The sequence below is a fragment of the Elephas maximus genome, chromosome 26 (genome assembly GCF_024166365.1).
Source record: "Elephas maximus indicus isolate mEleMax1 chromosome 26, mEleMax1 primary haplotype, whole genome shotgun sequence".
Classification (NCBI taxonomy): Eukaryota; Metazoa; Chordata; class Mammalia; order Proboscidea; family Elephantidae; genus Elephas; species Elephas maximus.
Window position 1 is genome coordinate 33978688 of NC_064844.1, and position 14828 is coordinate 33993515.

Below are 14828 nucleotides of genomic sequence, written 5' to 3' on the forward strand. Positions count from 1 at the left end.
TCTGGGGTACCTAAGGTCACCATGAGTTGGAGTTAATTCGATAGCAGCTATCTACCTGTGTGCCCAGGTGCTGTTCTAATATATATTAACTAATTTAACTCCCCAATAACTGTTTTAAGTAGATACTTCATTTTGTCCATTTTATAGATGAAGAAACAGACACTGAGGTTAAGTAATTTGCAAAAGGTCACACGATTTTTAGTAAATAGAATTTGAACCCAAAAGAGCTACCTCCAGAAATGCCTCAGAAACACAAGACAAAGTCTTAAGAAAATGCTCTGCCATTATTTAAGTTACGTTCTATGGCTGAAGTTTAAACTTTGAGTATCCAAACAAGACTTGGCACCAAAAAAAATAAAATAAAATAAAAGCCCAAGTCTAATCCCCAACACCAAGAACTGGTCTCCTATCAGAGCTTGGAGTGGCTGTTTTAGAAATTTAGTCCACTGTCTCTTTTTACCAAGGGCAGAAAGATGGCGATTCGCCCAACATACACCTGCTAGTTTGTAGAAAATATGAGTGCACTGTACACCATCCCTAGTTTTACAGTGAAAGGCAAAAAAAAAAAAAAAAAAAAACTCCTTTTCTCTGTTTGCTAGGATGCATGTACACTGAACACCTATTCAGCATTCTTACTGAATCACCATGTTTGTGGGCAGAGTTTTAAAGGCAGCAGGGCTATAGGTCATGGTAAGGTAAGCCTGGCTTTTAGCATAGGCTGGATCTCGTGGAAGGAGCCCTGGTGGCGCAACGGTTAAGCAGCTAGCTGCTAACCAAAAATTTGGCAGTTAAAACCCACTCAGTGGCTCCAAGACAAGAAGATGTGGCAATGTGCTCCTGTAAAGATTACAGCGTAGCAAACCCTATGGGGGTAGTTCTACTCTGTCCATTAGGGTTGCTATGAGATGGAATGAACTCGATGGCACACAACAACAGGTTCCATGGAAGTTGAAGTGTTACTGACTTAAGTTTTATTAGATAAATATCATTGGGCTGTGGACACGATTCCTTCAGTCCCATCTTTATTTGTTCAAATACATTTATTATGCCTACCCTTTGCTATCAGTTGAGCTTTGACTTCAACTCTTAGTTCTGAGGCAAGTCATATTATTAAATCTCCCATAAATTTCATTGCAAGATTTGGTCCACAAAACAATTACAAAACAGATGAAGGCTGTAAACCACAGGATGCTATCAACTAAGGCCCAAAATCCCTGAAACCTATTGATTTTCCATAAAAAAGAAATTTTCCTTACTTTCTTACAATATGATTCCTATTAGTTACAGCAAATAATGATAAGAAATGGCCCTCCAGTGGAACACAGGCTGACAAATTTTTGATAAGTTGGGAAAGATTCTTAAAAAAAAAATCAGCCAGCTCATTAGGTAACCTTGGGGTAAGTCACTTAACCTTGGCCTCTACAAGTGTCAGTGTTTGAGGGAATGGGGAGGGCAGCAGCTGCATGTTCCCCCAGGCCCTTCCATATTATGTTTCTAGAATTCAAATTCAAAAGCTATGATCTTCTGGAGTGCAGGATCCTAACTTAACAGAGCTTTCCTAGGCCACGAAGCAAACTCTGTTGTAGAATCTGAGGTGATCAGGTCCCTCCTGAGCCACCACTATTTATTAAATGTCACAGGAATGGAAATGGCCTCTACCCAGAGAGAACAGAAGCGATCACAAGCAGGGACCCCGCTCTAGAAACTGAGCTTCTGCCAGAGATCACCCCCAGGCCCTTTCATGTATACATTCTCCTCATGCTTTCAATTAGAAACACGCTTCAGTTTAACATCTGAGAATGATTTCCACCTCTCCTCCCCACTGTACTACAAATGGCCACTAATCTACCAGGAAGGTTACACTGAGCAGCTCCTAAAAGGTGCTACAGAGGTGAAGGTGCAACAAGAACTTGCTGTTAGGAGTGCAACAGTCCCTGCGGATAAATAAGAACTGTAAAAGGGTAATGGCTTTTTTTTTTTTTTAATTCTTCAAATTTTAAATCTGGTAGGGTGAGGGGGGTAGAGGAGAGAACAATAAAAGAGAAAAACCTTTAAACTTTAACGTCACAAATGTAGCAGAAGAAAAAGAACATTATGTAATAACCAGTTGCCATCGAGCTGACTTTGACTCATGGCAACCCCAGGTGTGTCGGAGTAGAACTGTGCCCCACAGGGTTTTCAGTGGCTGATTTTTCCGAAGTAGATCATCAGGCCTTTCCTCCGAGGTAACTCTGGGTGGACTCCAACCTCCAGCCTTTCAGTTAGCAGTTGGGCGCTTCACTGAAAGCGCCCAGGGACTCCACATTATGTAACAGCATGACTATATACAACACCAACCTTTTGCAGTAGATTTTTAAAGAGCAATAATGCAAATGAGAAGTCAATTTTCCTTCCCCTGTACCCCCAGCTGCACACAGGCAGGAGCCCCTGAAGCATGCAGAATTAGGAAGGACTGGCTGGAACTGGTAGGGACAGACTCCCTAATGCCAGGACAAGCCCCTTGCCTGACCACACACCCTGAAAAACAAAACCCATGTTCTGGGATCACATTTTATCAAGCCATATTCCTGCAAATATTGTTAGTCATCGACCAGTTGATTCCAACTCATGGCAGACTCATGTGTGCAGAGTACAACTACTCTATAGGGTTTTCAAGGCTGCGACTTGTAGAAGGAGATAACCAGGTCTGTCTTCCAAGGCACCTCTGGGTGGGTCTGAACCTCCGACCTTTCAGCTAGTAGTAGAGTGCTTAACCATTTGTGTCACCCAGGGACCCCCTTTTCTCTGCAATATGGACTATATAGTAAAAAAAAAAAAAAATTTATAGTAGTGGTCCTCATATACCTGTGAAGATCAGTGGCTCTCACTGAGTTGTGCCAGGACCAACAGCAGCAGCAGCAGCATCACCTAGGAACACATTAGAAATGCAACTTCTCAGGCCGCCCTGTTGTTGTTAGGTGCCATGGAGCTGGTTCCGATTTACAGCAACCCTAGCTACACCACAAGGGAACACTGCCCATTCCTGTGCCAGCCACCCTAGACCTGCTACATCTGTGGCTGTCCTCCAAGTGTTTCTGATGCATGCTCCAGTTTGAAAGCTACTGACATACAACATTTGGACACTATGACAGTTTTCCACCAGCAAGAGTATGAGGATTTATATTTTTATAATCGCAAGCTTAGTGTTTCCATACTACAATTGTTTTTATTTTTGCTGAATTCTGGGCTATGATACAGGTGTCTGCTTTACCTTGCCCTTTTATTTTTAATGCAAAAAGGGCAACATTTATCACTGACCAAATTCTCAGGACTCTGGGTCCCTTCCAAAAGTCTATATATTTGTCCCCACCTACTTCACTGACCTGGTGGTGCAGTTGTTAAGGGATGGCTGCTAACCAAAAGGTCAGCAGTTCAACTCCACCAGCTGCTCCTTGGAAACCCTATGGGGCAGTTCTACTCTGTCTGATAGGGGCGCCATGAGTCGGAATCGACTCGACAGCACATAACTACAATAACACTTCATTGACAATGCTAAAATTGTAGGCATTGATGAGAAAACTGTTAGAACGAAAGTTTTGAAATGTGGAATATTATAAATAAATGTCACAGAAGCACCTACATTTTTTTCCCCATCAGTTGTTTCTGCATTTGCCTGGCCAGCTGTGGGCCAGCACAATGAGCAGAGGCTACAGCAAGATTATTATCAGTGGGTGAGTCACAAGCTTTGCTACACATTGAAATCACCTGAGGAAATAAACAATATCATCCATGAGTACTGTGCTTCTTTAAAAAATCATCTATATGAGACCAAATAGTCAACATTTACATACAGCAAAGATGAGAATGTGAGGGGAGGTAACGATGCTAGATCAATGGAAATGGAACAACCAAAAAGAAAGTGAGAATGCTGACACACTGTGAAAAATGTAACCAGTATCACTGAGCAATATGTATAGCAATTGTTAAGTGAGAGGCTAATTTGCTTTGTAAACTTTCACCAAAAACACAATAAAATACTATTAAAAAAAAAAAAAAGAAGCCACAAAAACCATGGTAATGCTATTGCCACACTCTGTTCCTAAAAGAAAAATTAGGATGAGCTACTTAGACCATCACCAGTAAATAGTAGAAGGAAAAGCATTTGGAACTATGGATGCCCTTCAAAATGTACTTAGCTAGCTACCTCATGCTATTTCAAAAAAGAATAAGAAATAAAATCATTTGCGAGAGACCTGCCCAGAGGTAGGACCAAGATGGCAGAGTAGTCAAACCCTCTTACAACAAAAACCAGAAAAAAACAAGTGAATCGATTATAAATGACAATCTAGGAGCCCTGAACATCAAAGGGAAAGTTGAGGAATCGGACTGAGCAGCAAGGGGAGGGAGAAACAGTTCAGAAGCACCGAGGAGTTGCTAGACATGATGGGCGGAAACTGGCATCCTGCAGGCCAGATCGGCTGGCACGAGTCGTGAGCCAAGCAGGGGTGTTCTGGACACATTTTCCACAATGGGAGAGTCAGAACAGCGGAGAGTCTACACAAGCCTCCAGAACCAGTGAAAAGTCGCACTCAATCGGCAAAAGATAAGTACATGTCTAACCTACCGCACAGATTTTTTAAAAAACCCTTTCAGAAAAACCTCTCTCCCATTTACTTGCCCCCACCTCACTCTGCACCAGGTCCCAGGCCACCTTCAGCAATTGCCACGTCGCTGGGCCAGAAGTAGGACTCATCACGCAACCTGAGCCATTCTCCGGGCCTTGGAGATAGAACAAATTAACAAACAGGAAAAATTAATCTTCCAGTTCCCCTAAGCCAGGAACTCAGGACAGGCAGAGCTCCTTTGCCTAGACACAGGCATGAGGGGTCCACGGACTTTGAATGCCTTTCACCCCTGCACAGACCTGTGTGGGCCCATTTCTACACCAGAGGTCCTCATTAGCACATTACAACAGGGTATATAACTGAAGCCTAACTTCAACTGTATCAGCTGTATGGTGGAGAGATAGGTTTGTGGCATTTGACACTGCTCTGCCTATTAAGTAGGGTCCTCACCTACCCACACCAGGAGACTGAGGACAAGTGGCTCCACCCACCCCACCTAGCCACCAGAATAAGTGATATTGCCCAGCCCTTACAGCCAACAGCATTGGGTGCTCATAGTCTGATGCAAAACCCACTGACCTATGTGCTCTAGGGAACAGGGACATGCTTTCCTCCCAGACACTCAGGGGCAGCTATCACCCTGTCTCGGTCAGCACGTGTCCCCCTACTGCAGCCAGATACCTGTGCTTACACCAATCACCTCTGCACAACTAGGACTGTAAGTCATAGCCTGCACCATGCACTTGGTGACCAACTACCTGGACACCTGAGCTGAAACCAGAGAAGAAAAATAAATGGATTCCTGGGCTCACATACCTAGTAACAGATCTAATCACCTGGTAACTGAACGTTAGGGCTTCAAAGGAGCCAATAATCAAACTAGCTCACATGAGCAGCTTATATGGGCATATCAAAACAAAACAAGAAGTTAAGACACATTAAGTAAGCATTAAATAAATATAATAAGTTATTGATGGCCCAGAGACAATAGTCAATATCAAATCACATAAAGAGGCAGATCATGATGGCTTCAGCAAGCTCCCAAAACAAAGACTCAAGAAATCTTCCAGAGGAAGAGAACTTCCTGGAATTACAGGAGGCAGAATACAAAAGATTAATATACAAAACAGTTCAAGGGATCAGGAAGGAGTTCAAGCAAAATGGAGGACAAGCCAAGGAACACACACAAAAAGCAACAGAGGAACTTAAGAAAATTATAAAAGAGCATAATGACAAATACAACAGACTACAAGAATCCACAGAGAGACAGCAAACAGAAATCTAGAAGATTAACAATAAAATTTCAGAACTGGACAACTCAATACAAAGTTATAGGAAAAGGATCGAGGCAATGGAGGTCAGAATTACTGAGACTGAAGATAAAGCACTTGACATCAGTGTATCTGAGTAAAAATCAGATAAAACAATTCTCAAAAAACTAAGAAACACGAAGTATTATGTGGGACACTACCTAGAGGTATAACATACAAGTGATTGGAGTACCTGAACAGGAAGGGATAAAAGAAAACACAGTGAGAACTGCTGAAGATCTGTTGGCAGAAAATCTCCGATACTAGGAAAAATGAGAAGATATCTATCCAAGATGTTCATCGAACCTCACACAAGGTAGATCCCAAAAGAAAGTCACCAAGACATTATAATCAAACTTGCCAAAACCAAAGATAAAGTAAGAATTTTATGAGTAGCTAAGGATAAACAAAAAGTCACTTACAAAGGAAAATCAACAGGACTAAACTCTGAATACGCCATAGAAGCCATGTAGACAAGAAGGCACTGGAATAATATATATAAAGCCTTGAAAGAAAAAAATTGTCAACCAAGAATTATATACCCAGCAAAACTATCTCTCAAATATCACGGTGAAATTAGGACATTTTCTGAGAAAAAGAAGTGTAAGGAATTTGCAAAAACCAAACGAAAATTATAAGAAATACTAAAGGAAGTCGTCCAGTTAGAAAATCAGTAACATGAGATAACAACCCAAGACTAGAACACAGGACAGAGCAACCAGATATCAACCCAGATAGGGAAATCACAAAAATAAAACAAAACTAAAACATTCAAAGCAGGGAAACAGAGACGTTCATTGTGCAAAAGATGACAAAATTAAATCAAAAGAGAGGAACTAAAAAATGTGGTCATGGATCTTTCATACAGAGAAGAAGTCAAGGCAATATAAAGAAATAAAAGTTTGGTTTAAATGTAGAAAAATAGGGATAAATATTACAGTAACCACAAAGGAAACTGACAATCCTGCATATCAAAATAAAAAACAAGACAAACACTCAACAAATACAGAATCAATGACAATGAAAAGGATGAACAGAAAATACATAAAGAAAAATGAATCAGAACAGAAAACTAAGTGGGACAAAGATACTGTAAACAACACAAAACAAAGACAACAAAATGACATCACTAAACTCATATTTATCAATAATTATGCTGAATGTAAATGGATTAAATGCACCAATAAAGAAACAAAGAGTGGCAGAATGGATAAAAACACACGATCTGTCTAAATGTTGCCTACAAGAGACACACCTTAGACTTAAATACGCAAATCAACTAAAACTCAAAGGATGGAAAAAAATACATCAAGCAGACAACAATCAAAAAAGAGCAGGAGTGGCAATATTAATTTCTGACAGAACAGACATTAAAGTTAAATCCACAACAAAGGCTACGGAGTGACACAACATAATGATTAACAGGTCAATACACCCAGACATAACCATAATAAATATTTATGCACCCAACGATAGAGCTCCAAAATACATACAGCAAACTCTAACAGCACTGAAAAGATAAATAGCTCCAAAATAATAGTAGGAGACTTCAACACACAACTTTTGGTGTAGAACAGAACATCCAGAAAGAACCTCAATAAAGACACGTAAGATCTAAACACCACAAACAACCAACTTGACCTCACAGACATATGCAGAACACTCCACCCGACAAGCAGCCAAGTATACTTTCTTTTCCAATACACATGAAACATTCTTCAGAACAGACCACATATCAGGCCATAAAGCAAGCCTTAAACAGAATCCAAAGCATCAAACTATTACAAAGCATCTTTTCTGACCATAAAGCCATAAAAGTACAAATCAATAACAGAAAAAGCAAGGAAAAACAATCAAATGTATGGAAACTGAACAACACCTGGCTCAAAAACTACTCAGTTAGAGAAGAAACGAAGAACGGAATATGGAAATTCCCAAAATCAAATAATAATTAAAACACAGCCTACCAGAATCTCTAGGACACAGCAACAGCAGTGCTCAGAGGTCAATTTATAGCAATAAATGCACACACCCAAAAAAGAAAAGCCAAATCAAAACACTAACCACACAACTCGAACAAAAAGAAAGCGAACAGCAAAAGAAGCCCTCAGGAACCAGGAGAAAGCAAATAAAAAAAATCAGAGCAGAATTAAATAAAATAGAGAACAGAAAAACAACTAGAAGAGTTAACGAGACCAAAAGCTGGTTCTTTGAAACCTCAACAAAATCAATAAATCATTGGCCAAATTGACAAAAGAAAAACAGGGGAGAAATCTAATAATCCAAATAATAACTGAGATGGGCAATATCACAACAGACCCAACTGAAAGTAAAAGAGTCATAGCAGAATAGTATAAAAATTGTACTCTTAACAAAACTGAAAACCTAGAGGAAACGGAAAAATTTCTAGAAACACACTACCAACCTAAGGTAACACAAACAGAGGTAAAATACAAACAGAGGTAGGACAAATAAATAAACCTATAACAAAAGAAGAGATTTATAAGGTAATAAAAAAAAAAACTCCCATCAAAAACAAAAGGCCGGCCCTGACAGCTTCACTAGAGAATTCCACCAAACTTTCAGAGAAAGTTAACATCACTACTACTAAATGTATTTCAGACCACAGAGAAGGATGGAATGCTCCCAAACTCATTCTATGAAGCCAGCATAACCCTGATACCAAAACCAGGTAAAGAAACCACAAAAAAAGAAAATTCTTTCTAGAGAAATAAGAGCCTTTACATGAACAGATATATGCACACCCATGTTCACTGCAGCACCGTTTACAATGGCAAAAAGACAGAAGCAACCAAAATGCCCATCAGTGGATGAATGGATAAATAAATAATGGTACATTCACACAATGGAATACTATGCATCAACAAAGAACAACAATGAATCTGTGAAACATTTCATAACATGGAGGAATCTAAAAGGCATTATGCTGAGTGAAATTAGTCAGGTGCAAAAAGACAAATATTTTATGAGACCACTATTACAAGAACTCGAAAAATAGTTTAAACACAGAAGAAAATATTCTTTGACAGTTACGAGTGTGAGGAGGGAGGGAGGGAGAGGGTATCCACTAATTAAATACTAGACAAGAACTATTTTAGGTGAAGGGAAAGAAACACACAATTCAGGAGAGAGCACAACTGGACTAAACCAAAAGCAAAGAAGTTTCCTGCATAAGCCAAATGCTTTGAAGGCCAGCGTAGCAGGGGAGGGGATTTGGGGACCATGGTTTCATAATAAAATCTATTAAGAAAACATTCTGCATCCCACTTTGGTGAGTAGCATCTAGGGTCTTCAACACTAGCAAGCAGCCATCTAAGATGCATGAATTGGTCTCAACCAACCTGGAGAAAGGGAGAATGAAGAACACCAAAGACAGGAGGTAATTACAAGCCCAAGAGACATAAAGGGCCACATAAACCAGAGACTACATCAACCTGAGACCAGAAAAACTAGATGGTGCCCAGCTACAACCGATGACTGCCCTGACAGGGAATACAACAGAGAATCCCTGATGGAGCAGGAGAGCAGTGGGATGCAGACCTCAAATTCTCATAATTTAATGGTTTGAGACTAGAAGGACCCTGGAGGTCATGGTCTCCAGACCTTCTGTTAGCCCAAGATAGGAACCATTCCCAAAGCCAACTCTTCAGTCAGGGATTGGACTGGACTATAAGATAGAAAATGATACTGGTGAGGAGTGAGCTTCTTGAATCAAGTAGACACATGAGAGTATGTGGGCAGCTCCTATCTGGAGGGGAGATGAGAGGACAGAGGGGTACAGAAGCTGGCTGAATGGACATGGAAATACGGGGTGGAGAGGAGAGTGCTGTCTCATTAGGGGGAGAGCAACTAGGAGTATACAGTGTATGTGAATTTTTGTATGAGAGGCTGACTTGATTTGTAAACTTTCACTTAAAGCACAATAAAAATTTTTCAAAAAAATGTTTTCAGGCTCTGGACAGTCAGCAGTGCAGGACTCTGAGGGCTACAGAAGGGAAACAAAGCAGGTGAGTCACCCTCACCCTCTGCAGGAGGCACGATCCAAGCCACAGTGCCCAGAGGAGAACCAAGTCAGTATGATGGTTTTGCAGAGCTGAAGAGAGGGGAGGCTGAGGCAGCTGGGATGTTTAGAGCCCAGCACTGGAGAAAAGAGATCTGCACACAAGCACAGCACCCACCCCCAACACACACACACACACACACATAGGGGTGAAATTCATGAGGGCAGGCAAAGAACAACCACCCAGCCCCTGTGAGCTGTAAATTCCCTGAGCTTAAAATGAAAGATGGTAGGAAATACAATCAGCAGAGACTATTAATCGTGGGTATTTAGTAGATATACAGGTGCTTATTATTACATTCTTTGTACTTTTCTGTATGTTTTATACTTTTTTTCAAAATTAAGATATTTTTAATATCCCAACAAAAGGCAACTGAAAATTAAAGATACATGAAACTCACTCCTTGATCACAGGGTGAAGAGGTGATGAGTGCGGGTGGGGACCGGGCAAAGGTGGTGAAAATTACCACAATAACAATCTGCAAATGCTGGGTTTGCAGAAAGCTGACCGAGGGCTAGACCTCAGAGACCAGGTCAGGCACCAAAATCCACTTACGTCCTATGGTCTTCTGAAAACACGTTGATGGCTCCAGTCAAATTTGATTAAATTCCCAGTTTTTTTCCCCAAACAGTAAATACTCGCAAGTTTCTTACACGTTTGAATCCTTCTCTAGTTTGACAAAGGAGCCCTGGCTGCACAACAGTTAAGCACTCAGTTGCTAACTGAAAGGTCAGTGGTTTGAACCCACAAGCTGCTCCATGGGAGAAAGATCTGGCAGTCTACCACTGCCACTCAGTCAATTCCGGCTCATACTGACCCTATAGGACAGAGCAGAACTGCCTCATAGAGTTTCCAAGGCTATGATCTTTAGAAAAGCAGATGGCCTACATCTTTCTTCCAGCGGCTGGTAGGTTCAAACTACCAACCTTTCAGTTAGCAGCCAAGCACTTAACCACTGATCCACCAGGCCTCTTTTTCATAAAGATTACAGACTTGGAAACCCCGTGGGGCAGTTCTACTCTGTCCTATAAGGTCACTATGAGTTGGAACGAATTCAATGGCAACAGTCTAGTTTGACAAGCTGATTCTAATGTTCTTTAGAAGTTCAGTGAATTTATTTTTAGGAAGCAACCCACGCCCTGAAGCTCAGCCTCTATTCCTTTTAAATCTAAAAAAGTACCCCTAGTTATATTTAAAACTTGTCCCAGCTCACATGGGGCAAACAACGTCACTCTGTCCCTTGGCTTTCTCTCCTAACAAGCTGCAGTATGTCTACTGCATGTGTCCTGGGAAGAAATGTGAGTCTAACTGTGTCTTCTGCAATCAGAGACAGCAGGTGAGAAACCGCTTTGCTGTGTGCGTCTTCATGGTAAGTCCCAGCTGCCCTTTGAAGTTATTCAATAACACTAAGTGGAATCAGATCACAAGAAACATCGCATGAGGTCACACATTTTAGTCTACTCAAATCTGTCTGCTCCTTGCACCAAACTCAAATAAATGCTGTATTTCCATTGTAAACATCTCTGGGTCAGCTTCCTCCAAAATCCCTGAAGAAAAAAAAAATTAACATAGCATCCCAATACTGTTTTATCCAATCTTGTGGAATAATGAAGGATTCCACATAATGGGATCTTCTAGATGGGTAAACCACACCCCACCAAGAACCAACGCATTTAGTAACCCTTACAGGTTTTTGATCATTATGAAAATCCACATGAAATGATTCAGGGATGCAGGGGTGTATGCGTGTGCACACGTGCACACATTTTATTGTTCTCTTATCTCCCTCTAAGCCAGACTATCAAGTAGCACAGGCGTTCTCCATCACCCTTTCCTACCCTGTTTGCTTCTTCCAGTCTACTCTCAAGTGACAATTTAATCAAGCAGATTAACTGAATAGTTGACCACAGTACAAATTACATGGAATACAAGTCACAAAGGTTCTATGCAGAACCTCACGGCTTTATTCAGAAGTTTAATGTTTTCATGTCAAGTACTTGGCCCCCATCTGCCTAATTCCTCAGAAGCTGGGTTCTAGAGGGTTGAGGTTCTCTAACCCTAAGCTCAGTATGAGTAGTACATTGCCATGTGATTTAATCTAAAATAGGCAGTAGTCAGCTGGGGCCAAATACGCTCCTCTTGATGCCATCAAAAAGTGTGAAATCATTCACAGAGTATAGTATAATTAAATCGTAAGTCACATAATGAAAAACAACCAGCAGTTTATCAAGGTTCTGTTTTGCCTTTTCTGAAGTTTCTTTTACAAAATTTTATAAGTTTTATAAGTTTCACAAAAGCTCAATTAAAAAAAGAAAACAAAGTTAAAGATACACAGTTTAGACTATATAACCATTTAGTATGTAATTAAAAATACCAAAGTAAGAAGGGAAAAATTAAACCAGGAAAAAATACTTTTAGTCAATACTATCAAGGATTAATATTTAATACATAAAAAGAACCCATTAAAGTTCTTTTTAAAAAATTAATAGAAAAATAAATAAAAGAAGAAAGGGCAGAAACAGACAACTAAGACAAAAGAAAATACAATTAGTAAACAAACTTGTGGGGAAATGTCCAAATTAATGAAGGCATGAAAAGAAACGCAAACTAAAACAAGGAGATACATTATTATGCCTATTTAATTTTTAAAAAATTGTAAAATAATAATGCAAAATGCTGGAAAGGTGGCAGTAAAATGATACAAGCCTTTTGAAAGGCAGTTCAACAATGTTTCAAATGCTTCAACAACTGCACTTAGAGAAATTTATCCTAATAATTGAAAAGAAGAAAAAGCTATGTGTATAAACATGTCCAGCTGTCCATACCTGTATTATTTATACCAATGAAAAATTCAAAAGAATCCAAAGGTTAAGTTAAATATGGTACTACATACCCATTCAAAACTGAAATTATAAATGTGATTCCACAGGTTTAAAACAATTGATAATATTAGTGAATAAAAACACAATACTATTCTGTTATTTATTCACTCATTCATTCATTAAGTACCTTCTCTAAGTCTAATAATAGTACAATTCACTTTGTACACTAATGCTAGTATCTATGTATGATAAATAAAGTTTCTGACAAATCTTGAATCTTACAGACAATAAACTGCTGTTCTTGTTAGGTGCCATTGAGTCAGTTCCAACTCATACCAACCCTAAGTACAACAGGATGAAACACTGCCTAGTCCTGCACCATCCTCACAATTGTGGTTATGCTTAAGCCCATTGTTGCAGCCACTGTGTCAATCCATCTCGTTGAGGGTCTTCCTCTTTTTCGATGACCCTCGACTTTACCAAGCATGATGTCCTTATCCAGAGACCGATCCCTCCTGATAACATGTCCAAAGTACGTGAGACAAAGTCTAACCATTCTTGCTTCTAAGGAGTGTTCTGGCAGTAAAGCACATATACTGTTATGACTGACATCTTTATAGTTCACTGAAAAGAAGACAATATATTTCTAAATAATCTTTAAACTTGTTTTGATACCATCCATATTGAGTTTATCCACTCCTTTATTCAAACATTTCTGAGCCCTCATCCACCCCTTATATGCTAGACAATGTGCCAAGAACTGAGGATAAACACATGGAGACAAGTTTCCTGATCTCAGGGAGTCGGAGTTCAGAACGGCAGACAGCCAAGTTTAGAAAAAAATTATCAAATATTTCTGTGCTGGAAAGGCAGGGCCAAGACAGAGGAATAGCCAGATGCTTCCCGTGATACCTCTTACAGCAAAGACCCCAAAAATCAAATGAAATGATTATATTTATGCCAAGCTAGGAGCCCTGAACATCAAAGGCAAAGTTAGAAAATGGGCTGAGCGGGAGAGGGAGGGAGAGTAGGCTGAGAAGCAGAGAGGAGTTACCAGGCCTGAATCGCTGGGATCCCTCAGGCACCATTCTCGGGAGCACCTGTGGCAGGCTGGTAGTAGCGTTTGGCCACAGTTTCCTGAGAGGGAGAAGAAGCCAGCCGCATAGCATACTCACACCTCCGGGCCCAGAAAAGAACAGCGCCCCCGGCAAAAGCTAAGTACTTGCATGTATTTTACCATGCCTCCCTCCCACAAGTTGGCTTCAGTGTCTGTTGATTTCCCTGGGCCTGAGATAGGCACATATGAGCACCCTAAGCCATGCTCCTGGACGGAGAGAGGAAATAAATTCACAACAGGGGGAAAAGATAATCTGCCACCTCCACTAACTGGGAGAGCTCAGGGAAGAAGTGGCTCCTGTCCAGGCCTGCGTGGACCTGTGTGGGCCTACGTCAGGAGAATAGGCCCTTGTTGGCAAACTGCAACTGTTTCAGCTGTGCAGTGGAGAGGCGGGTGTTTGATGTTTGACATCGTTTTGCCTATTAACCAGGGTTCTCACCTACCCACATCAGGGGCCTAAGGACTGGTGGCTCCGCTCACATCGCTAAGCCACTGTGACAGTGGTCCAAGGATAACTGGTACCTCCCAGTCCTTACAACCAAAATCACTAGGTGCCCATGGTCCACCTGCAGAACCCACCCACCTGTGCACTCTACAGAACAGGGACATGCTTTCCTCACAGACACTCAGGGAACAGCTGTCAACCCACTTCCTTGCTGAGAGCATGACCCCCTACTGTAACCAGATACCGGTACCTACACCAATAACCCCTACCCCTCTAAGACCATAGGACAGAGCCTATACGACACACTTGATGACCAACTACCTGAACACCTGAGATGAATCCATACAAGAAAAGTAAATGGACTCCTAGGCTCATATATCTAATAACAGTTCTAGCCATCTGGTGACAGGACATCAGAGCTCCAAAGGAGAAAATAATCAAGCTAGCT

General features: G+C 40.8%; 1 protein-coding gene across 4 annotated transcripts in view; it reads right to left on the bottom strand.

Moving 5' to 3' along the window:
• Positions 1 to 14828, bottom strand: part of LTBP1 (latent transforming growth factor beta binding protein 1) — a 740867-nt gene that overhangs the window by 606935 nt on the left and 119104 nt on the right. The window lies entirely within an intron of this gene.